We start from the raw sequence: 24,577 nt of genomic DNA on the forward strand, positions 1-24,577 counted from the left end.
CTATGGTTTCTAATATTTCTTTTTTTATTTCAAGAGTCTGGTAACAAATATCTTAATAGAAGAAAATATAATTTTTCTCTTAAAGGAACTTTAGGCTTCACAGAAAACTGTGTACCTTTGGAATCTCTATTAGCAGTTATGGATAGCACAGGAATGTGGTTTAAACAACAGCAGCAATATATTTTTCAAAAGATTGTATTTATTTATTTCACAGAGATCACAAGTAGGCAGAGAGAGAGAGAGAGAGGAGGAGGAAGCAGCCTCCCTGCTGAGCAGAGAGCCCGATGCAGGACTCAATCCCAGGACCCTGGGATCATGACCTGATCTGAAGGCAGAGGCTTTAACCCACTGAGACACCCAGGTTCCCTAGCAATAATATTTTTAATATCCTAGATTGTCTTTCTAGAGAAGTATACCTTTCCCCACGTTCTCCACTTTGTTATCAATTTTACTCTTCATCCCGATTTGTGGTGGTGATATTTTCCCTCTGTTCCATTTAATTTAATTTTAAATTCGTGAGTTAAAAAAAGAAGAAAAATAATAAGATGCTTATTATTACTAATATGGACTTAGCGCTAGGGTGGGTGAGATCGTTGAAACATGTCATCTAACTGGAGAGAAGAGATGTACCTGTCCGGGTTGGTCATGGTGGGCTGTCATGGTGGATCAGAGTATTCTGTCTCAAAAATGATAGAAATTTATTTCTTCCTCAGGTAACTGTTTATTGTTGGCTGTTCTGGGACGGTGGAAGGCCTCTACTCCATGCAATCATTCAGGAAACCAAGCTGATGGAAGCTCTGCAATCTCCAACCAGTTGTTCTGTTCATCCTTGACACCTTCATTCTTTGGGAAGGGGGACAGCATCGAAGGGCTCAGGAGGTTGTGCCAGTCTAGCCCTTTTTATCATTTTACCATTTCCACCCTTTTTCCGTTGGAAAGGACATAGTCATTTAGCCACATAACTGCGAATGAATCTAGGAATCATGGAGGAAAGGGTGAATGGATTTTAATGGACAATTAGCAGTCTCCGACATGAGATTTGGGAGAGGCCAACAGTGCTAAAACAATAATTTTTAAAAATGTATTTAGAAGTTGAGAGAAGGTAGAAATCAGCGTGGAACAAAATCTTCGGGAAGAGATGGGATGTGATGGAACAAAAAACTGGATAAATGAAGAAAAAAGGTGAGAAAAGGGGGAGGGGGCGCCTTTCCTTCATTTTTCCAGTCTTCCTCCTTTTTAGCGAGAATGTCTCCTTTCCATTACAATATCTTTAATGATAATGTCAAAAATTCTGTGACTGTGTCTCTTTTTAGTAACACTTTGGTCATCCCACTCAGACTTTTCCTAATTTCCTCCTTTTTGTTTTTCTTCTGCACAGATTACTACACAGGTGTGTGCATACACACACACACACACACACACACACACACACACTCATTTACCGGGCAAAACTTGCCTTTGTTTTGTGCACTCCTCTGATCTCTGCTCGACGATCTATTGCCTAATGATTAAAACAACTTCCATTTCTTTACATGCCAGGTGGGCACTGTATTTGGGGCTGTGGGTACAAAGGTAAAGAAAACAGAGTTCTTGCCCTTGAGAAACATGTGGCAGCAAAGCTAATCAACTAATTCTTGAACATCATCTGATTTGATCCTTGCTCTAATTTGTATGTCTGGTGTACTAGATATTATTATGCTCATTTTGTTGATAAGGAATTTGGAAACCATAGTTTAACTGACTTCCCCGAATTTAGGCATCTATACAGATAGTGATATAACTTTTTCACCCAACTGGATCCTACTCTACTACTGTTCCAGATTACTCAACTTCCTCCTATGTTCTCTCTCTTACTTCCTTGCTCCTTTCTATCTATAATATATCCAGTAATTAAAATGATATATTTCATACACTCAGCCCTTTATTTCTATAAATTCACTCCATCCTTACATTTTCTTATACTCTCAGCTAAAATATTTCTACTTCAATTTTTAATTAAACAAAAGGATGGCATAAAACTGATCTCCAGTGCTATGGCATTGAGTTATTTAATATTTAAATATTTAATATTAATATTTAAAACAATAAGCATATTTTAAAAGTAAAATGTGAAGTGGTAACTTCTGAAATGGAATCAATATTTAAGAGCTTTGTGGGAAACTTAAGAATTGGGAATTTAGTAGGGAAATGTACTGTACTCCTGCCAAAATTATGAAGTAGTGAAACGGACTCACTTATGTCCCCCTCAGTTGCTCAAGAGAGGCATCCATCCATTTCTTTCCAACAGTGCAATTCTTGTGGACCTACTATATGTAGCTACTGTCTGGGTGCGGAGAATACAAAGACACAGAATCCGCCCTGCAAGGGGAAGGCAACTGAACCAAAAATTATAGAACAGTATCCCTCTGCTGTCCAGAGTCTCCTGTTTCAAGATTAGATAGAAGTCTGACTCCCTCGGACAGTAAATCAGGCCCCGGATCGTTCCCTGCCTCCTTCTGTAAATGACTTTCTCTCACACGGAACATAGATCTCATAATCTCAAAAGGTGTTACAAGCTAAAACTAGAAACAGCCTACCAAAAACAAAAGGGTTAAGATAAATTCATGTATAACATGCACCGTTGGCTCCAAATGGAGACTAAGACACCTCTAACTTCTGAAAGTGATGACAAGAACAGCCATAGCCATCCATGTTTCTTTGGAATCACTGCCACCAGGAAAATACTGTGTTGTATAGAGAGAGTCAAAAGTAAAAAACAAATGTCGAGTTTGGAATACAGCTCAGCGTGTTAGGCTTCCATATTGGGAAACTTAATTGACTTTTTTTTTTCCTCATTGTGATCTGAGGACACTTTGAAATTACCATGGAGAGAAAATTATGCAAAAAAAAGAAAAGAATACTTTTGAGAAAAATAGCAAGATTGCTTAATTACTTACACTAGGCATAGACTTGAATGGTCTCTTTATTAGAGTAATGCCTCAAAGAGGAGAAATAAAATCTGAACCAAAGGATGAAAAAAGGGACGTATTTGAACTGGTAAATCTAAATACAAAATGCTAACAACAACACAGCCCTAAAAAGATTGCTTCCTTGTAAGGCCTTAAGCTTTACAGTTGGTTGAATGTTTGTCCTGTTATTGTACTGCTATGCTCTTCCTTCCCAGACACCCGGACCTCCCAGCGTCTGTGTCTGCATTCCATTTGACTAGATTTAAAATGCTAATGGATAAAGCTTCTGGATTCTGGGCCTGGCAGACTTTTTTTTAATCTTTCCTGATAAAACATTGAAAAACACCACCAAGGTCTTCCAAAATAGAACGTGTGGTAGATGCATTCCATTTTCCAACACAACAACTGCAGTGTAACAGAACTCGCCATAGCATTGAAGATCAGTTTTATACCATCCTATATTCTATCCAGTGGTGTTTTTAAAGCCATTTATTTATTTATTTTAGAAAGAGAGTGTGTGTGTGTGTGTACTTGAGAGAGAGCGCGCAAGCGCGTGGGGGTTGTGGGGATAGAGGCAGAGAGAGGGAGAAAAACCCAAGCAGACTCCCCACTGAGCATGGAACCAGACTTGGGGCTCATTCCCACAACCCATGAGATCATAATGTGAGCCAAAATCAAGAGTCAGATGCTTAACCAACGGAGCCACCCAGGCACCCTTTCGATGTTGTGTGTATGTGTGTGCGTGTGTGTGTGTGTGTGTTTAATAAACTTTATGTCCAAAGAACAGTAAAATTCATGGCATAAGACCTGTGGATATGACAGTGAGGTCTTAGTGAACCAGGAGTCACCATGTAATTCCTAGGATCTGAGCAGTTAGCTCTTCCCTCTACGGCATGTAACAGTCGAGTACACTGGTACACTGTTTAGGGATATGAGCAAACTAATGGATTTCCCAGTTCTCATTTTCCCCCCTTGGTCAAGTTCAAAATGTAAATAGGAGGCCTCAAAGCAGTTTCAAGTTCCTGAGACACCACACCTGGAAGCTTCAAATTAGATTATAATTTGTCGCCTAATAGTGGAACAAACTATCCTGTTGCCAAATTCTATCTGGGCTGCTCAGATTTTGACCCCAAATACTGTTCATTTGGTTTTAATTCTCTCTGCACCAGATATATCAGGGATAATGGGAGATTCAGAACAAAACAGACTTGCATTTCTGCCATAGGATGAATCCAAAACTTCTTTGGAAGCAAATTTTGAAGGCTATTGATTGTAAGAAAGAGCAAGTCGGGAAACAATGACACGACACTCATTATGCAAAGATTTTACCAAACTCCTAAGGGGGCTTTTCAGCCCAGTTTCTTCTTTCAGGCAAGGCCACCATTTGAGCTTCATTACACAGTGTTTAATCTCTGTCCTTGAAGATCACAAATTAACTTGCTCTGTGATTTCCTCCCTGTGACAGCCTCTGGCTGTGTTTTTACTGCCTTAACAGCTACCGGCAGGCAGCTTGTCTCCCACATTCACTACAAAGTAAACAGGAATTTGGTCCCAGGGTAATTGGCTGTTCTCCAGCGTAAGAATGCAAGTTATCCATGAGCTTTGTGGGCTGGCTTCTGCTTTACTCAGACTGTTTTCACTAGAGAGCACAAGGACAAAAAGAGTTGTGAAGGTTCTGAATCTTGAGGATTATTCCTTTCAAATCTGTGATAACCTGTGATTCTTCTCCCCATCTCCTTGCTAATCTTTCCCCACCTCTTCTACCATCTTTCATTTCATTCTGACTACTGGAAATTTACCAAGGAAGTTGCCTGAAATTAGGTACTTTTTTTTTTTTCCAGAAATACAACTCACTCAATAAATACATATGGGTGCACTGTATTTTGGAGAAAGAATATGTTTGCAAAGCTTTTTAAATTAAATCTTCATAAGAATGTGGGAGTAAATGCCAAAGGAATTCGTGAGTACCTAGTTTAATGATAATCCAAAACAAACTTTAAGAAAACAATGGAGAAAAAGACTTGTGGCTTCAAGGATAAGAGTAAGTATTCTTTGAAATTTGAGTTGGTGAATACTAGATTTAAATTTATAAAAAAAATTAAGAGATTTAAACAAAATCAAAAAGGCAAAAAGAGTCACCCCATTCATCATGGTTGGGAGAAAGTAAAAGTAAGAGTTCTAGGTCCCTCTAAAGTAGGACACCTAAAACACTTTAGTCTTTTATCTTATTTGAAAGTTCATATTTTAACACTGAATACCACACTTTCTAAATTCTGCCATGAAGAATGGCAACTAACTACAAGACTCCTATATTTGATATTCTAGTCCTAAACTCTATTTGGCAGAGACACAAGCAATTGTTTGAGATTTGAGAAAAAGAAAATGTGTTAATTCCTTCAGTTCACTCAAAGCCATACAGTGAATGGCAAAGGACAAAATATTTAATACATTATGTGCTGTGATTTACTTAAATGTTTATTATTGTTTGCTGGAAATTGGAAAGGAAAAGTTTTGCTTTTTTGGAATATCATTTACAAGTGGATCAATTCTTTCATTTTTTAAAGTTCCTAATCAGTGTGTGGTGTCCTCTCTTTCCTTGCTTATAGATCAACCTTTGGATTGGCCCCTGCCAGTTGTGTTGAACCTTCTGAAATAGACACATGGAGACTTGGAAAGGTCTGTTTTTAATAAATGTGCGGAATATCATATAAGTTAACTTTAACATGCCACCTGCAGCTTTGAAATGCAGTGTATTTTGAAGATCAAATACTTGCATTCCAGACACTAGAGCTCTGAAATGGAATAGGGTATGATTTCTGCCTTCAAGGAGTCCTTGGTCCTGTGGAGAATCTAGTCACACAAACAAGCATTAAAGATAAGATCTAAAAGCAACAAAGATGAATATGGTAAACTGCCGTTGAAACACTGATGAAAAAGCAATTTATCCTGGAAGGGAAATTGGTAGAGTCCAGTCTTGGAGAGAAGGTAACAGCTGAGCAGGGTCTTGAAGCATGTGGTGGATGGGGGGAGGAGAGGTCGAGGAAGGTGTTTCAGGCGGAGGGGCAGTGTGGACGGAGGCGTGGTGGTGTGAAGGCGGATGGGACTTCTGCACAGTGGCGAGGGGAGGATGGCTGGAGCAAGAGGTCTTCTGTGCAAAGGACATCCGAGTGCAAGTTATACAGTTTGGACTTTGTTCTGGAGATAGGACTCTTCAGAGAAAATGGCATAATCAGATCCAGGAGCCATCTGGGATTTTACATGTAAGGAATCCAAGCGTTTATTAAGTGCTTATAAACCAATTAAAGGTAGAAATGGATACATATACTGATGTGTATATTTGGGCAATGGATTAGTACAAGCAAATTATTCCTTAGAGATTAAGGAAGTTCTTAATAACTAAAAACCTTTGTCTTAGGATATGTGAAGAACAGGATAAAACTAACCAGGTTTAGCATGTGTCTCATGAATACCAGCTTGAGCCAGATTAGACCTTTCAGTGGTCAGACCTTTTCTCTTCAGAGCAGGGACGGTGGCATCAGAAGACCCAGGTGTCAGTTCCACGGCCTCATTACAGCTGCAAAGCCAGCTGGGCCCTCTTTGGCAAGACACTCGACTTCTTTGGGTCTCAACTGTTTTACCGATAAAATGGGGGAGATAATTATATCTATTTATCTCAAAGGATTATGAAATTAAAAGAGGCCGAATTAAATTAATTAAATAAGGAGAATTTTTGGAAATTGTAAAGTATCACATATATCACATACAAAAAGGTTTGGGATTATGCTTATCAAAAGTGGAAGTCCATTATTATTTAATATTATTTGCTATCATTTGATATTTGATTTGATATTAATATTATTTGATTTTATTAGCTATCATTTAATACCATTTGATATTATTAGCTATCAAAAGTAGAAGTCCATCTGATTATCATTCCAATAATGAGAATAATCATTTTATGTAAATTATTTATTAAAATAATTTAATAAGTAAAAAATTATTTATTAAAATAAGAAATTACTTATTGAAAATTTGTTTTGTGGCAGCAGCACGGTAAGTTCCTTACATATGTGATCTCATCTAGCCCTCATAGCAATCCTGTAAGGGAGGTTTTCACAGAGAAGGCAACTGAGGCTTGGCAAGGTTTAGAGTCAAAAGTCAGACCCGTGCTTTCCAAACCACAAAGCTAGGCTCTTCACCACTCCTTCTCAATTAGTCTTTTAAAAAATGCTTTGCTTTGGGGCGCTTGGGTGGCTCAGTGGGTGAAAGCCTCTGCCTTCGGTTCAGGTCATGATCCCAGGGTCCTGGGCTCTCTGCTCAGCGGGGAGCCTGCTTCCTCCTCTCTGCCTGCCTCTCTGCCTACTTGTGATCTCTCTGTCAAATAAATAAATAAAATCTTTTTAAAAAAATGCTTTGCTTCTTGCTTTAAAGTCTGGGCAACTGACAAGAGATCATCAACACAGGGTCATGGCAGAATTACTAAGCTAAAGCTTATGAGTGTTCCTTGTTACTTTCAGAACTAGGACTCTAGACATGGGAATAGAAAATGTGACCCCTTGCCCTTTATTCCATCTAAGAGGAGCTATTATTGTTGACTACAAATAGAACATGCTGTGAGTTTTTGTTGTCAAAATATGACTCAAGGAAGAATTTAATATGGAAGCCATTTTTTTCAAGGAGGCAAAACCATAGTCTTTCAAATTATGTTTTCTATATTTTGTCCTTTAAAGACAACGTCAAGAATAAGGGAGCACAGAAAACGTGGAATGTTTGTTCCTAGTCCCCGTCTCCAATATCTAAAGGTCCAGCTTCCTTTGAAGAGTGAGTGAAGGAGGATCGTTTGTCTATTTTGGGTCCTTGAGATACTGAGGGAACTAAAAAAAAAAAGTACAACTGTTCTTCCATTCGGGTTGCTGAGCATTCAAAGACATTATATAGATTGAAATTTTTTGTCTTTTAGTGTTGAAGCTCTTAAAAGGGTTGAACACAATTAGTTATATGTAAGATATAGATATATCAGAAACCCTGGTTTAAATTTAACTGGGTTAAATTGAATCCAGTCTCTGTTGTTTGCTAATGCAAGTCTTGTAGTATCTCTTAGGGATAATCTCAATGGCTTCTATCCCATCTTTCTCTAAATGGGGTTGATGCTCTAGTAGTGACCCTGGGGACTGGAACAGATGGTCTCAACCAACCATGGTTTCTGCTGCCAAGCAGCAGATGGCAGAATTGAGCTTGACTTTTGTGATTCTCACCTGTCTTCACTGTTGAGGTTGAAGTACTCAAGCGCTCTTTAAAATGTTTTATTTTTTAATCAAAAGTAATTTGATTTGTTTCTTTATTCTATTGGAATCTCATTATGTTGCATACTGTATAATGCTTTTTTTTTAGATTTTATTTATTTATTTGACAGATAGAAATCACAAGTAGGCAGAGAGGCAGACGGGGGTGGGGTGGGGGGTGGAAGCAGGCTCCCCGCTGAGCAGAGAGCCCAGGACCCTGGGATCATGACCCAAGTTGAAGGCAGAGGCTTTAACCCACCAAGCCACCCAGGCACCCTGTATAATGCTTTTTTAAAAAGCTTATAGTAACTTGAGTGCATTTCTACCTCTCACTTGGACGTTTTCTATCCTAACAAAGGACACCATCCACATTTCTATACTTTCTCTTCTGTGCAATTCCATTAAAATTTTCTATTTACCTTCCCCTTCTCCGTGTACTAAATCTAAAAATGAACACCAGGACATTTTCTCTATGTCCTTCAAGTCATTCAGAGAGCTCTACTGGTCCTAAGAATACAATGAAAACTCCTACCTCCACAGTATGTGAGAACTCAGGTATACTCTGTCGAAAGAGGAAGGGTCCTTTTGGTATAAATGGGGTCTTGCAAAAACTAGTGTTTTCAAAGATCTACAACTTGAAGCCAAGGAGAGACCTTGAGGACAAACTATAGGAGTTGAGTAAGGAAGAAGAAATGGAACTTTACTAAAACAGGAATCTGAAAGCCAAATACTTGGTAAGAGTACCATGGAAAAAAGCCAGAAGCCAATGGACTCAATTTTGTTAGGAAAGGCTGGAAAAGCAAAAAATGAATATTTCAGAAAAACTTCCATTGGAGTGTATAGGGCAATGACGGGGAGTTTTGTGCCTCCCCAAAATCAAGAACTAACTGAACCAGTTTTCCATAAGAACTTCTTGAGTTCATAAGGGCTTAATATTCAATGTCTATTCTAGAGAGACTGTATAACTGAACACTTATTATTTTAGCAATTAGTAGAACTAACTGAAGACTCTTATCAGCTTAGGGGTAGAAATAAATTGCAAAAGATCGACACTGACCCAAACTGAAGTAAATTGTCAGTTGGTTTACTTATCCTTGAAATATAGATCCAATATTTCTTCTCGCCAAAGAAAATATGTGCTTTGCAACTTGCTGACTGATGAAATATTTTATGAAAGACTCCAGGTAGGAAGGGTATTTGAGGAAATCAGAAGGTGGAAAGCACAGGTATCAAAGTGAGGATAGCCAAACAACTAGAGAATTTTTGTTATGAGACTACCCAAGACCTATTTCTTCAAAATAATTTATATGATAAAATCCAAAATTAATAGTTGAATTATTCTACTATCCACCTGTCACCTTCCTTCTTTCGTTTTTTCCCCCTTTCTTTCTCTTTCTTCCTCTTCATCGATGTCTGTATATTTGCCAGCAGAGATACACGGGATATTAAAACTTAGTATATGCTCGTCACACTTCCCTTTCCAACATGAGAAGTTGTCTTTCACCAATCAAGCGTGCTACATGTTTATACGAAATTACACTTGAGAGAGACCCTTCCTAGATGCTGCCTCGTCTCTCTTTCCCTCCATCCCATCGAGGCAGGAGGTTGTCGAGTCTGATTTTTCAGAAACTGAGGCTCAGAATTACAAGATGACTCATCGGAAGTTTCATAACTGATAAATGGCTTGAGCTCTGTCTAGGTTCGCATATCTAACAGCCCACTGGTGTTTCGATTTGAATGTCTTGTTGACGTCACAAACTTAATGTGCAAAACAGAAGCTTTCATCTTTCTTTGTCCTCCTCTGCAGTTTCTTCCTGCCTCAGTTTTTTATCACTCAGTAAATCCCACTTTATTAAACAGTTGCTCAACCCATAAACCTAGGAGCATTCCCTGACGATACCATTCTTTCCTTTTACCTCTCACACCGACCTATCTCCGACGCCTCTGGATTCTCTCCTTAAAATATATCACAGATCCATCTTTATGGTGTCCACTCTAGTTGGACACCAAGTCCTCCTACAGTTTTTTTTTTTTAAGCCATTTTACTTTGATCCTATTTCTGAGCATTCATAAAATAAATGTCGTCATTGTACTTAGAATCTTTTACTGCCTCGATAACTTACTTCCTAACATGCCCACAAGTCTCTGTGCAATCTGGGCCTGTTTATATCTCTAACGCTCACCCTCCTTTTGCCTGCCCTGTTCTAACCCCATGAACCTCTCTGTTGCTCAGACATGTCAAGCTTGTTCCTGCTTTAAAGCCTTCCCCCTGCTGTTTTCTCTGATTGAAATATTCTCCCCCAGCTCTTTGTTACTTAGTTACCCAGATAACTCATGCGCAACCTTCAGTTTCAATGCCCCTTCCTCGAGAGCACTTTCCCTAAATTCTCCAATTCAGTATACATCCCTCCTGCGTTTTAAAATTATACCTTGTTCTTTTCTTTATGGTACTTCTTATAATTGCAATTAAATACATTTTTTTTTCATGTTCTTTTAGCACCAAGAAGGCAATGATTGTATCTGTTTTACCTGCAACTATATCCATCCAACTAAAGAGTTGGCGAAAAGGGTTTGAGATAAGTAGGCACTTGATACACATTTTTTGAAAGAAAGAAAACAAGCCAAATCCCAGAACCAAAGCTTCTAATTCTGAATTCAGGGGCTTTTCCCCAGTGCTACCCTTTGTCTTTGGAGAACCATCTTTATACTTTTACTATTTCTTTTTCAGTTTCACTTTTACAAATTTAAATTTTTATTACCCAAATAAAACATTATTAACTCTTTTATCATTAATATTCTCAAGTGTTGCATTAAAAATTTGGAAATGACTGTGCCCTGAAGAGTGGTCAAGTCAGTGAAGGGAATTGAGGCTCTTACTCTTAAGGCACTAAATCCTAGTCCATATTAGACATTTTCATCCTCCATGTCACCTTGTTACCTAATTCTGTATTTTCCTTTATTGCCTCATTCAAGTCTATACTTTACAAAGACCTACCAGTTGGTCTTTCTACTAACATCCACACAATTCAATTCTCTTCTTTTCAAATTCCTTTTAATTTGAGGTTAAGAGAACCACCTTTTCCTTTAACCTGTGTTGCACCACAGAACTTAGAAAGAACAGCTTCCCATCTAAAGGAGGCATAGAGGTGCCATTTATTAAGGAGAAGCTATGTAACAAACACAAAGCATACACCACCTCAACCCTCACGGTTATTTTGGAATGGAGGTGTTATTGTTTCTATTTGTAGTAGTTACCTACTGCTGTGTAACAAAGACCCCCAAAACTTAGTAGATTAAAAACAACACACTTCATTTAACTCATGGCTTATGTGTGTCAGATATGCAGGCATGGCTTAGTTGGTTCCTCTGTTTCAGTGTCTCTCACATGCTGGACTCAAGGTGTTGGCCAACAATGCAGTCATCTCACAGATCATCCAGGGAAAGGTACATTTCCAAACTTCCAGTAAATTGTGCTTCCACCTCACATGGCTATTAGTAGGCCTCAGATCCTTACTGGCTATTGGTCATAGAAGGGAAGAGAGGGAGAGAGAGAAAGAGAAAGAAAGAGAATGAATATGGGAGTTATTGTCCATAACCTAATCTTGTAAGTGATATATCATGACTTCTGCCATATTCGATAATTTATTCATTAGAACCAATACACTAGGTCCAACCAACCCATGAAGGGAGGAGACTACCCAAGGGTATGAATACTAGAAGTCATCACTGGTGGCTATCTTAGAGACTGCCTACTGCACATTGTACAGACAGAGAGATAGAGTGACAGAGATAAATTAATGGTGAGACTGGGAGTCAAACCCAAGTGTGTTTGACCCCAAACCCACATTTTTTTCCTCTGCATTTTGAGGCTAGATGTTGTTCAACAAATGATTGTTGATGAAGATGATTCTAACATCACAAATTGGTGCTTATAAAATAGAACCAGGTATTTTTCCATACCCAGGGACTAAACTACTAAACTTGGCTATTCATTTAACAACGGCTTACCTGTGTTCCAAAGAAATGTCTAGTTAGATCATCAATAGAGTAGAAAATCATGAGCAACAATGCAGAGAGCACAGCCTAAGAGCAGGGACGATGACATGTATGAGAGACATGTAATTATTACTGTAGAATCGTAGGAAGGCTGGTATGGCTTCTATCCAGATAAATACTGTAGAGAAGGAGAAAATTTTTCTCTGCCCTTTAGATTCTTAGGCTGGGAAATTGATATAAGATTAACAGGAGAAAAACACATTTAATTCCATACATGTGGGAGCCCCATAAGAATATGACATCCATAGGCAATCAGGCAGTTGAGGTGTATATGCTGTCCTAAGCTAAGGAGAAGGAGGTAGAGGTCTGAAACTTCAAAGGGAAGAAAGACAGTTAATACGAAAATAGCAAGAGCAAATGTTTGGTAAACAAATGTTTGCCATGCCTTGCAGAGACAATGGGACACAGAATTTGATCTCCAGGCCCTGCCAAGATTTCCCCCAGCTTACCACACTTAGCTTACACTCTGTAGTTATCTCTGTTAGTAGTTCTCTTCCTGGACCAGACTCTTCTAAAGTCTGTTAGGCAGTTAAGGGGAAGGTGAAGAACTCTTCCTGAGTTTTGGGGTCTTGATTGACTTCGGCAAAGTAATCCACGTGCCAAAGTGGCACATTTGGGGAGGCTCATTTTGAACCCCTCCAATGGTAAATTTAGTCAAAGAATTATTGGCTCAAGTATTCAAGTATCTAATAATTTCACAGATTCCTGCTTGTTTATAAATAAGTCTCCTAGGTCCAAGATTATTTCTTTTATACCTATCTTCTTCTGTTTGATTTTTGAGTCCTGTCTATTGTGCATTTTCTGTACCCCAGTCTGGGAATAACGAAAATAATAAAGAAAAATAATAAAGAAAAGTCACTCTCACATAATTCATTCTTGCCTTTTAAAAAAATCTTTGTTAGATTTGCTCAGGTAGACAAAGCGTTGGTTTAAAAAACTATTGGATACTGAGTACCAGAAGAGACAGGGAATGGCAGGCAGCCTAATCTCCACCCCTTATGTGCCTCTCATTTCTGTCTCTCCGACGCTACTCCCAGAGGCTCTGGAGGGGGTGAACTGCCAAGTTCTTCTTCCCAGAGGTATTTATGGCTTGAACTCCAGACATGAAAAGACTTTAGATCCTAGGTGTAAAGTTTATTCTTCATATCATAAAGCTAGTCTGGAGCTGCAGATTTATGTCTGGCTATAAGAACGACTTGCTGAAATAAAATAGCTGTGGCATTGTTGGATGTCAATTAGGTGGTCACTGATTGTCATGTACATCTGGGCATCCTCTTCTTTGGAGCCTGGGGATGAGGATCCTAATAGAGAAGCATTTTTTTTATTTTACAAACTTTCTCCTAACTCTTTTTTAGAATAAAAGTGACAAGAAAAGGGAAGACTGCATTTTTAAAACCAACAATATTCTTGTCTACAAACAAAAAGGTTCAGAAAAATATGCTACTTAGAATGGGCAGATTCTGAAGCTTTTTGAAGCTTCTTTGAATTCATTACAGGTCACAGTATATAAGTCCCTCCTCAAGAAACTTGGAGAACAGTTTGATCCTCATAATAACCCTTCAAAGTCATCCTCTCAATGTCAAACTGCAAAGAAACTGCTCTTATCAGATCCACTGAATGGTTTCTAGATTATAGAAATAGAAGAAAGGGCAAGGATTTCATGCTAATCTTCTATTTAAATCTCATCTGGAAGAGATAGCTTATGTGTAAGTGAAAAGAAAATTAGTGCCTTTTTCTGATAAGTGCCAAGGTACATGAGCTCTTTGTCAGTAGTAAAGACCAGAGAAACAGGATAACCACAGCCAGCTTGATGGCAGGTAACCAGCCCTGTGTAATTTGGCTTTCTTTGAATTTTCCTTTCACAAAACTGCTTTTAAAAAGCAGCCCAGCAACCATGCAGCTAAATTGTCTGGGTCTTTCTTTCTTGGACAAGAATGACTTCTGATTCACGTGACAGTCACGAATAATAAGGGAACACACTAAGCATCCTTAACTCACAAGAGGGCACTTTATCAAATAGCTTTACAGATCATGATTAGGTTGGGTCAAAGAACATCTTTTCTTTCTCTGCTCGGTGGTATATGAGATCCAATTAGCTCACGGGCAGTGGAGCTTGTGAAATTCTCAGCTTTGGCTCTAATATTATTTATATTGCCAGAAATCCAGAACTCCCCTGCTGACCAGAGTTCTTAAAAGACGCAAGTCACACTGGAAAAACTGTGATGTCTGACCCACCTTTCTAAAAGGTACACATATATGTCTCTTGTAAACACACACACACACACACATACACACATCAAATGAGAAATATAAGTATTACATTAACATAATGTTTAATGCCTCACTGAAACTGCCCTAATGAATTTTAAAACAGGAAGAGAGTTTGGACACACAGCCAAAAAAATGGTCATGTTTATGAATACATTACCTAATTAATCCCACAGTATTTAGGTGAGACTGTCAGCCTGCTAATTAGTGGTGAACCCCACTTGGACTCCGCAGGCTTTTTTTTTTTTTTTTCCCCCCAGCAGGCTTTTTAGTTATGGGCACAGAAGTGAACTTTGGACGATTTAGGCAGAAAAGAGATTTCTTTAGAAGATATTGTTTAGCTCACAACACCTTCAGAAGGGCTGGAGAATCAGGACCAGAAAGGGGTTGGGAGCAGGTGACCCTGGGCAGCAGACATCATCATGTTTCCCAGGCCAGGCCTGTGAGGTGGTATCTGGACTCTATGGGGTATCTGAGGCTGGTGGTACCACTTTCCTTGGAAAACTGTGTTCCATTCTGGCCTCTCTCTGCCATCAATGTGCTAGAACCACCAGGGTCTCTGCTTGTCCTAATCTGAAATGTGTCCTAATCTGAAATGTGAGTGGGGAAACTGAAGTTACCAGGGGTCTGGGTTAGTATCTAGCTTAAGACAAAGGGACGTTCTTTAAATACAGAAAGGGTTTAGATGATTGGAGTCTGAAACATTGACAAACAACCGCTGTACCAGGCATCCTGTGTTACAGTGTGTCAGAGCACATTAAAGACCACTCCACGCTTTTATACTAGTTCACTCCACAAAATCTGTAGAGCCACTAGAGGGTCCTGAGCATAAAACCATGACTTTGGTAACCTCTATCTTTCAGGATTTCACAGGTTATCAAAGCTGTACAGATATAAACTATAATAAAATAGGATGAACCTAGTAACACAGTGGGCTGCTATAAAAACAGAATACCAAAGACTGGATGGCTTATATAACAAACACTTATTTCCCACACTTCTGAAATCTAAGAAGTTCAAGATCAAGGTGACTGCAGATTCCGCGTCTGGTGAGGGCCACTTCCAAGTTCACAGACAGCATCTTTTCTTCATCTTGTAGCCTCATGAGGCAGAAGGGGCCCAGGAGCTCTCTCGGGGTCTCTTTCATAAGGGCACTGATCTCATTCGCAAATGCTCCATCCTCATAACCTCATCATTTCTCAAAGGCCCTCTAATGACAATGTCATTGCATCAGGGGTTAGGACTTAACGTATGATTTGGGGGTGAGGGCACAAACCCTTGGTTTATAGCATACTGGTATGAGCAAATGTCTCAAGAAATTTGTCTCTAATCTTGTAAATAAACTATATTCTTCCTGCTCCCCAGGAAATTAAATAATTCTAGAATAATTTAATGGGTTAAAGTAAATTATTTAGTTATTTGTCTGCTTGGTGGTAGTTTAGAAGTTTTTCTAACAAAAAGAAAACAAAACTAAGAGGGACAGATTATGTTGTATCCTTACTGGAAATAAACTCATTTTTGTCTCCAGTAGAATAAACTTCACTATTTTTTTTCTTCTTGTTCAATGAACATTTACAAAGCCAGAATACTGACGTCCACTGAATTTAACATGGTTTAAAAATCCTATAAATTTGGACTTCGTTAATTCTCGTTATGAACTTCAATAATAAAGGTTAAAAGCAACTTTTATTTCCTTTTTTTCTGTACAAAACTATATGCGTAATAAAGCTTTCATCAGTTGTGGTCTTTGCCCAGACATACTTAAATTAGGAACAATTTAGAAGTAAGATCAGACATGTTTTTAATACATTGAAAAGAAAAAACATTTTGTTTACTTAAGACCGACCCATGGGAAAATTGTGAAGGGAAGTTTGCTCTCGGTGCCACTGCCCTCCGACCCGCCCTGGCCTATAAAAGCTTTCTCTCCCAGCAGGCGCCACTCTCCAGAGCCCTGTGCTGTGGGCTTGACCACCACAGCTCCAGGGCTTCCTGTCTTATGCAGTATTTGCTGCTGTTGCTACCATTATTTTTATTTAACCAGTTCTGTATTTTCTTTCTTTCTTTCTTTCTTTTTTTAAGATTTTACTTATTTATTTGACAGAGAGATTATAGGTAGGCAAAGAGGCAGGCAGAGAGAGAGGGGGAAGCAGGCTCCCTGCTGGGCAGAGAGCCCAACGTGGGGCTCGATCCCAGGACCCGAGATCATGACCTTAGCCGAAGGCAGAGGTTTAACCCACTGAGCTACCCAGGCGCCCCCAATTCCATAATGTTTTTTCCTGAGCTGGGCTTAAAATGACATTTAGCTGAAATGATAAACATAATAATTTTGTAATAAATAAAGTGGGGGCCACAGGGGAGCTCCTTAAAGTAATGATGCTCAGTGTTCGCTCTTCTGTCTTCTGACGATAAGAGGTACCATTTCCTGAATGTTTTGACAGCTTGTGAAACCCTTTATGATTCTTACGTCAATGTCGATGGAAAAGAATTTCACTGAGGCTCCCTTCATACAGATTCATGAACATTGACAGGACTTCTTTGAAATCCCGTAGATGTGGCTGGTTTTTAAATGTACATCAATAGGCTCACAAAGAGATGTATTTTCGTTAAGGAATAATCTCACTTCTGAGAACTTGTGTGTTTTCCTCAAAGATAAGATTATTCATAATAAACTCTAAGTCTGTATATGTTTCTTTCTTCCCTTGATTTCTCGGTCTCTCCATTTTTTTATTTTCAGTAGATCTCTTTCCATTCACTTGCATCTTCTCTTATTTTATAATTCCTTTCCTTGGTATCTATCATGGCATAGGATGAGCCAAATTTGAAGTAGCCGTTGGCAGATCAGTTTAGTTTTTATAAATAGGCAGTATCCTGTATGTCCTGGATACCAAAACAAACAAACCAAACAAAAAAAAAAAAAAAAAAAAAAAAAAAAAAAAAAACCACCCACAAAACAACACAACACACAACAAAATCATCCTAGCCTGTGCAGTGAGCACTAAGGAAGAGGATGCGTATCAGCTTCCTAGGGCTGCTTTCACAAATAACTACAAACCAGAGGCTTAAAAACAACAGGTATTCTCATAGTTCGGGAGGCTAGAGGCTTGAAATCAATGTGTCACCAAGACCATGCTCCCTCAGAAGGTTCTAGAGAAGAGCATTTGCTTGCCTCTTCCTAGCAACTGGTGTTGCTGGCAGTCCTTGGCATTCCTGGGCTTGTAGATCCATCCCTGCAATCTTTGCCTCCATTGTCACATGGACCTGTGCGTGTCCATTCTGTGTCTCTTCTCCTCTTCCTGTAAGGACACCAGTCATTCTGGATTAAGAGCCCATCCTACTCCAGGAAGACCTCATTTTAAACATAACTAACAATGTCTGCAATGACATCTCTTTTCAAATAATTTCTGAGGTTCTGGAGGTTAGGACCTCACCATGTCTTTTGGTGGGGGTGGGCTGGCCGGGGCAGGGTGGGTGGGACCCAATTTAACCCATAACAGGATGCTAACAATTGAGTTAACATGAGTTTTCCTTCTTATTCCTTAGGGCTTTGAGTTGGTACTGCCATTACTTTTTTAAAAACACATATATGAAAAATAGCCATAAAATAAATGATCTCTATATTGAGAGTAAAAAAAAAAGTGGGTTCTTGAAACATTATTGAATTAGTATTTACTTATGCCTGGAGCTAGATATTGTGGAGGAAGATACAAAAGAAATAAAACTGCACCAACATCACCTGGCAACAGGTTAAAGTGCAGATTCACAGGATTCACCTGAAGAAGGAAACTCTGCATTTTAGCAGACCCCCCAGGCTGCACTAAAGGTCAACTTTCCCCTACCCCCAGTGCAGTGATTTTTAAACTCTGTTGCATATTAGAATCACCTGGAGATCTTTGAGAAAATCCCAAAGCTCAAGATGCATCCTATGCAGATCAAATAGAAATTTCTTGGACTAGGATCTAGGCAACAGCATTAAAAACCCAAACAAGCCCATGGGATTGCGATGTACAGCCATCACTTGCCTCTCAAACTTTCACGCACACACAGATCACCTGGGCCTCTTGCTAAAATGCAGATTTTGATTCCTCAGGTCTGGGGTACAGCCTGAGAATCTGCACTTCCAACCAGTTCCTAGATGATGCTGGTGCAATTTTAGGTCTCTCATTTCCTGAGCAGTGCTTAACTCCAGGTATAAGTATATGCTGATTAAGTAAATTAAGTATTTTTTAAAAGATTTTATTTATTTATTTGAAAGAGATCACAAGTAGGCAGAGAGGTAGGCAGAGAGAGAGGGAGAAGCAGACTCCCCGCTGAGCAGAGAGCCCAACGCGGGGGCTCCATCCCAGGACCCCGGGATCGTGACCTGAGCCTAAGGTAGAGGCTTTAACCCACTGAGCCACCCAGGTGCCCCAAATTAAGTATTTTTTAAAGACAAAATTATCTAATTACATTATTAGTAAATATTTTAGATATGAAGGAAGAAATAGTCTCTGACAGTGTTTAATTTGTAAGTACTTCAAAGAGAAGGCAAAAACACTTCAAACAAGATGCCTTTTGTTTTCTCAGGATTCTCTATGAGAAAATAGACTCAATAAAAGATAACAGCCTGGGTTGTTTTCCTGTTCCTCTTACATAGTTGCTTCAAGTTTCTTTATTAGGTTCCCTGGGTACAACACTCGGGGATCGTTCCCAGAGCGTATTAAGTTCCTGTGGAGTGATTATTTCATTACGACCCATGTACACAGACCAGTGGTTTGATAAACAACAGATCACTTCAGACTATTAAGGTTCATGGCATTAATGCGCTGTTTTCTGTTTCATTGGAAATACATTGCAGGTTTGTGTGAGAGATGCTGTTTGGGATAAGAGCTACAGGATTTCTCAGTCTCTGATCAAAGTTTAAAATGTTTGAGTTGATTAAAAGCAATACTTCTTTAAAACAAAACCCATTGCAGACAGTCACAGACTTTGGTGGGGTATATCTGTTTTTAGACATTCTAGAAGTGAGAGCAGAAAACTATAAAACTCTCAGTGCCTGTAATTCATTCTTACTTCCCTCACTCTCACTGCTCCAAACCTTCATGTCTCTTCCTGTTTCTTCCCCCGGCCCCATCTCATTCTTTTTTAATTTTTAATTTTTTAAATTTTATTTATTTTGTTGTCAGAAAGAGAGAGAGAGAGAGCACATGCAAGTGCACGAGCAGGGGGAGTGGCAGGCAGAGGGAGAAGCAGGTTCCCGGCTGAGCAAGGAACCCAATGTAGGACTCGATCCCAGAACCCTGGGATCATGACCTGAGCCGAAGGTAGATGCTTAACCAACTGAGTCATGCAGGTGCCCCTCTCCCCTCATTTTAAAGGTACTTCTGCTTTAAGTCTGCCTTAAATCAACGACTGCGTTCTTCATATGGGTTTATAAGAGATCCAAACTTGATCTAATAATAATCTGCTCAGTCCTGTGTGTTCAAATACAGCCCATACTTGTATTTTGTCAGTTCTCCCCTCTCCTCGATTTCTCCCTCCATCCCTCAAGGCATTCCTCCAAATTATTCTGTTTGTCTAGGTACAGACATCTGGTATTCTATCTGTTCTAAGTCCTGAGCACAGAGCTTAAGTACATTGTGATGAATAAAACACACCATTCCCTGACACCTTTCTGAGTTTCCCTTTTTACTGAACTCCACTTGTACTTTTAGTGAGTACAGTGTCATTTAGGATTAAATTGCTCTTTAATTTTTTTCCTGTGAGTTATTTTTGAATTGCTAAGTAGATCAAAGCCTTGTTGAAGATTTTGCACTGATGATATTCATGCAGAAAATGCATCCCTGGACTGTTGAAGAGGCTCTGGAAAATGACAGGGGGCACCTGTTCTAACTTTTAGGGTCATAGAAGGTTCATTGGAGAAGACAACATCTAAGGGAGTAGGATGAGTGGGAGATAGTCAGGTGAAGAATGGAATAGGGAGAGCAGGGCAGAGTGTCAAGTCCTATTTCATGTTCAAGGAGAGGTATCTGCAAAGAGAAGAGAAAGTATGGTATGTCCCAAAAGTTGCATGAATAGTTCAGAATCACCAAACATTAACTTCAAGAGGGTGGATGTGAAAAAGGAGGTAAACCGTAAGAAGCAAGCAGGGAACAATACAAACAGAACTGGTATGTCAATTGTGTTATAAGCAAAAATTCTACAAAGTAAAAATAAGAGTTTGCTAGTTTTTCCAACAATTTTACACAGCCAACAAAATGCCATGAGGTAATAAAGAAGATGTGGTGTATATATATACAATGGAATACTATGCAGCCATCAAAAGAAATGAAATCTTGCCATTTGCAATGACATGGATGGAACTAGAGGGTATTATGCTGAGTGGAAATAAGTCAATCAGAGAAAGACAATTATCTTGTGATCTTTCTGATATGAGGAATTTGAGAGGCAGGGTGGGGGTTGTGGGGGGAGGGAAGGAAAAATGAAACAAGATGGGATCAGGAGGGAGACAAACCATAAGAGACTCATAATCTCACGAAACAAACTGATGGTTGCTGAGGGTTGGGGAGTAGGGATAGGGTGGTGGGGTTATGGATATTGGGGAGGGTATGTGCTATGGGGAGTGCTGTGAAGTGTGTAAGCCTGATGATTCACAGACTTGTAACCCTGGGGCAAATAATACATTATATGGTAATAAAAATAATTTTTTTAAATGCCATGAGATAGACCAAAGACCAGGGAGAGTTAGGGTGGGCTTGAGTCTTTGGGTCTCAAAAATATCATCATGATCATTATTCTTACTCCTATGCTTTCTTTTAGATATTATTTTTAGACAATTTTTGAAAAGATTTTATTTATTTATTTGACAAGCAGAAAGAGAGGAGGAAGTAGGCTCCTGGCTGAGCAGGGAGCCCAATGCGGGGCTCGATCCTAGGACCTTGAGATCATGACCTGAGCCGAAGGCAGAGGCTTTAAACCACTGAGCCACCCAGGTGCCCCTGATACTATTTTTAAAGTTCTTTTTATATTCAAAGCTCTGTGGTAAGTGCTTTATAAGTTGTAAGAGACACAAAGCATTTCTACATGTCTAACATCCCTTCCCTCTTCAGAAGTAATACGTCTCTTTTCGTGTGTGTGTGTGCGCGTGTGTGTGTTTGGGGGAACCAGCCCTTCTTCACTTTACCTCCACACAGTCCATTCTATGCATCCACACCACTGCCCTTTCCCTGTAGGATTTGCAGTGGTGGTAGCTATGGTCTGGATGAATCCACTGGTGGGCACATATCCCAAAATGGACTGAGCCACGCCAGGGTCTAGATTCTTGTTGGAGTGTTTGGAAAAGATGTATTCTCATTTTTCTCCTTGGGTGTGAGAGCCATTGCAATCTAAGGCTGACCAGACCAAGTGGCTCCCATGAGAAGAAGACCTACCTAAGAGTGAAGTCAACACGTAGGAAAGCAGAACCAAGAGAAGGAGACGGAGCAACGGCATCCTCAAGACATTTAAAATCTGAAGTCAGCTATTTCCAAAGGGAGCATTCCTCTGGGCCTCTAGTTATGGGGCTCAAGAAATTCCTGTTGAGTTAGGCTTTTGTTCTGGGTCACAGAAATAGTCAGGATTTTTTTTTTTTTCCCTAAAAAGCTCCTGTGTTTAACCACCAATATTTCCAAGGATGTGTCCTGGTGAAACGATGTCAGTAATTTAACGTAGAATCACTCTCCGCCTGCCCCCTGCTCCCACCGGAACTCTTCTAGGACTCACAGGGCTGATCAGGTTTTGAGGCACTCTGGATCCAAACCCCAAACAACACAGCATCCTCACTCTTTTCATCTGAAACTGGTGAGCAAACCCTTTCCACCACTAGGTGGGAAGCCTGCTCTTACCAAAAACTGTTCTGCTCAATTCTATTCAGGGCTGAAATTGATGAAATGGCCCCCTCCGGTGGTGAGAGCAGCCACTATGTTCTCCTTGAAGAAACTTCCTTAGGTAGGAGACCTGAGATGAACCTAGTGGACTGAGACTCCACAGTCTCCTAACACTTACTGTGTTGATAATTGCACAGCTAGAAGGCAGTGACAATGGTGGGACTCGGGGCACCATTCAAGAAATCTCCAGTTTGACTGACTTCTAAGTACAAGGACAGAGTTCCTTATATCCTGGGAGTGTTCTTTCACAAGGGGAAGCTCATGAAGTAAGGTTTTCAGGAGTAAACACGAAGCAAAACAACCCTAACACAGTAGACTAGCTAATCTCTGGTCATTCTCTGTCCTGCAGAAGGGCAAGATTCAAATGGACATAGTATACCAGAAGAGCAAAAAAATGCAGGCTCCTTGAAGTCCCTACGCATTTGGCCTAAATGCTTCCTGGCTTGTTTTTCAATCAGCTGATGTGAATGACAAGTTATAAATAATCAGGCGACCAGCGTGCCTTGCACTACACAGAGATGACCTTTATGTTCCCTGTACATCTATTCTAGTGGTCTCTAGGGAAGCTACCTGGAATTAGAAGAGTTTACCATGGATGTTAAAAATAACTTTCCTTCTTTTCCCTCTTAAATGTGATGGCACTCAGTGATGCTACAGTTCTTGAGATAATGTTTTAAAAAATATTTTCAGAAATAATAACTTTTCATTTTGCTGTCAGATTGGCAGGGCCCGACTCCTATAAAATTACTTGTTTAGTTTGAAGACGTGACTTGGTAGATGTCACTGCAGTGTGAGTTCTTGGTTTTTTAACCTCCCTCTGGTTCTAAAATCATGATGATTTTCTGAAACTGTTTATGGGAGAGATACAACTCACACCGAATAGGTACCATTCCTCCTTCTCTTTTGGAATGGTCCTGGCTTTGAGGTATCTGATTTGGGGGCTATTTCTGTCAGCCCCCAGCTGGTCCTTCATCCTCAGCAAGTAGCTTAATCATGGCCCACCCCAGTGCCCTGTCCTGGGCTCTCTCCTCAATAACACCCTCTCCCTGGGTGATTGATTACATTCAGCTTCGCAGTTCTACTTAACCATTCAGTTCTACTTAACCATCTGAGTCCTAACTTCCAGATCCCTCCATAAAGCTGACTTCCAAACATCTACCTGAATGTCCTATGGAGACTCTAATGTAGTAAAACTGAAATTAGTGTATTTCCTCCTACAACCTAGTTCCAGTTCATTTCATGTTATCAAAACCTGGGAAACATACCGGGATCTTTCCTTTCCCCCTCCTTCCTCAACCAACTCATCACTGTACGCTATGTTACCTGCTCCTCTGATGTGTCCGGTGTTTGTCCCCTTCTTACCACCCTAACTGACGTTGTCCTCATTCAGGCATTTGTCATTCTTACTTGAACTACTCCAAGAAATCCTGCTTTGAACTCAACCTACATGTTATAGCCAGAGTGACTTTCCCAAAAAACAAATCAAATCATGTTCCTCTCTTCTTAACACCCTTCAAAGGGGTTCCGTTTCATACACATACATTTAAACTCCATACACAAACATTTAACCATTTGTACAAGACCCTTCACATCTGGCAAATGACCACCTCTCTGGACGAGTTGTCCATTGCCGCAACAACGCTGTGTAACAATCAGACATGAAATCTCAGAGACATCTTAGGAAACATTTATTGCTCCCTTGTCTGGAGCGGTCTGCTGGGTCAGTTTCTTTATCTTGGCTGGACTTGGCCGGTCTAGGGCGTACTTCACTGGAATGACTGGGGCAGTTTGGCTCTGCTCCCTGTGTCCCTTGTCCTCCAGCAGGCGAGCCTGGATATGATTTATGGAGACGACAGAGGTGCAAGAGAGAGCACACGCAGAAACATGCAAGGTTTCTTGAGGCCTAAGTTTAGATTTGGCACAATATCATGTCTGCTGAATTTTATTTGGCAGTGAATGTTAGAAGATTGGCCCAGATTCAGAGTTCAGAAAACAGATTCTGCATATTTAATGGGAAGAACGAGGGTGGGAGTGGGGAACTGGAGCCTTCACTGTGCTCCTCATCTTCTGTCTTCACTGTTCTGTGCCTCTAATCTGGCTGCACAGAATGGATAGGAGTCTC

The 24,577-nt window shown here is 39.9% G+C and overlaps 1 long non-coding RNA gene across 3 annotated transcripts in view; it reads left to right on the top strand.

Moving 5' to 3' along the window:
* LOC131814845 (uncharacterized) overlaps positions 1-24,577 on the top strand; it is a 180,348-nt gene that overhangs the window by 146,632 nt on the left and 9,139 nt on the right. For all 3 annotated transcript variants that reach the window (XR_009347471.1, XR_009347470.1, XR_009347472.1), the window contains 3 exons: positions 714-1,182; positions 4,790-4,989; positions 5,555-5,624. This is a non-coding gene — a long non-coding RNA (uncharacterized LOC131814845). The remainder of the gene's footprint in view (positions 1-713; positions 1,183-4,789; positions 4,990-5,554; positions 5,625-24,577) is intronic.

The sequence above is a fragment of the Mustela lutreola genome, chromosome 14 (genome assembly GCF_030435805.1).
Source record: "Mustela lutreola isolate mMusLut2 chromosome 14, mMusLut2.pri, whole genome shotgun sequence".
Classification (NCBI taxonomy): Eukaryota; Metazoa; Chordata; class Mammalia; order Carnivora; family Mustelidae; genus Mustela; species Mustela lutreola.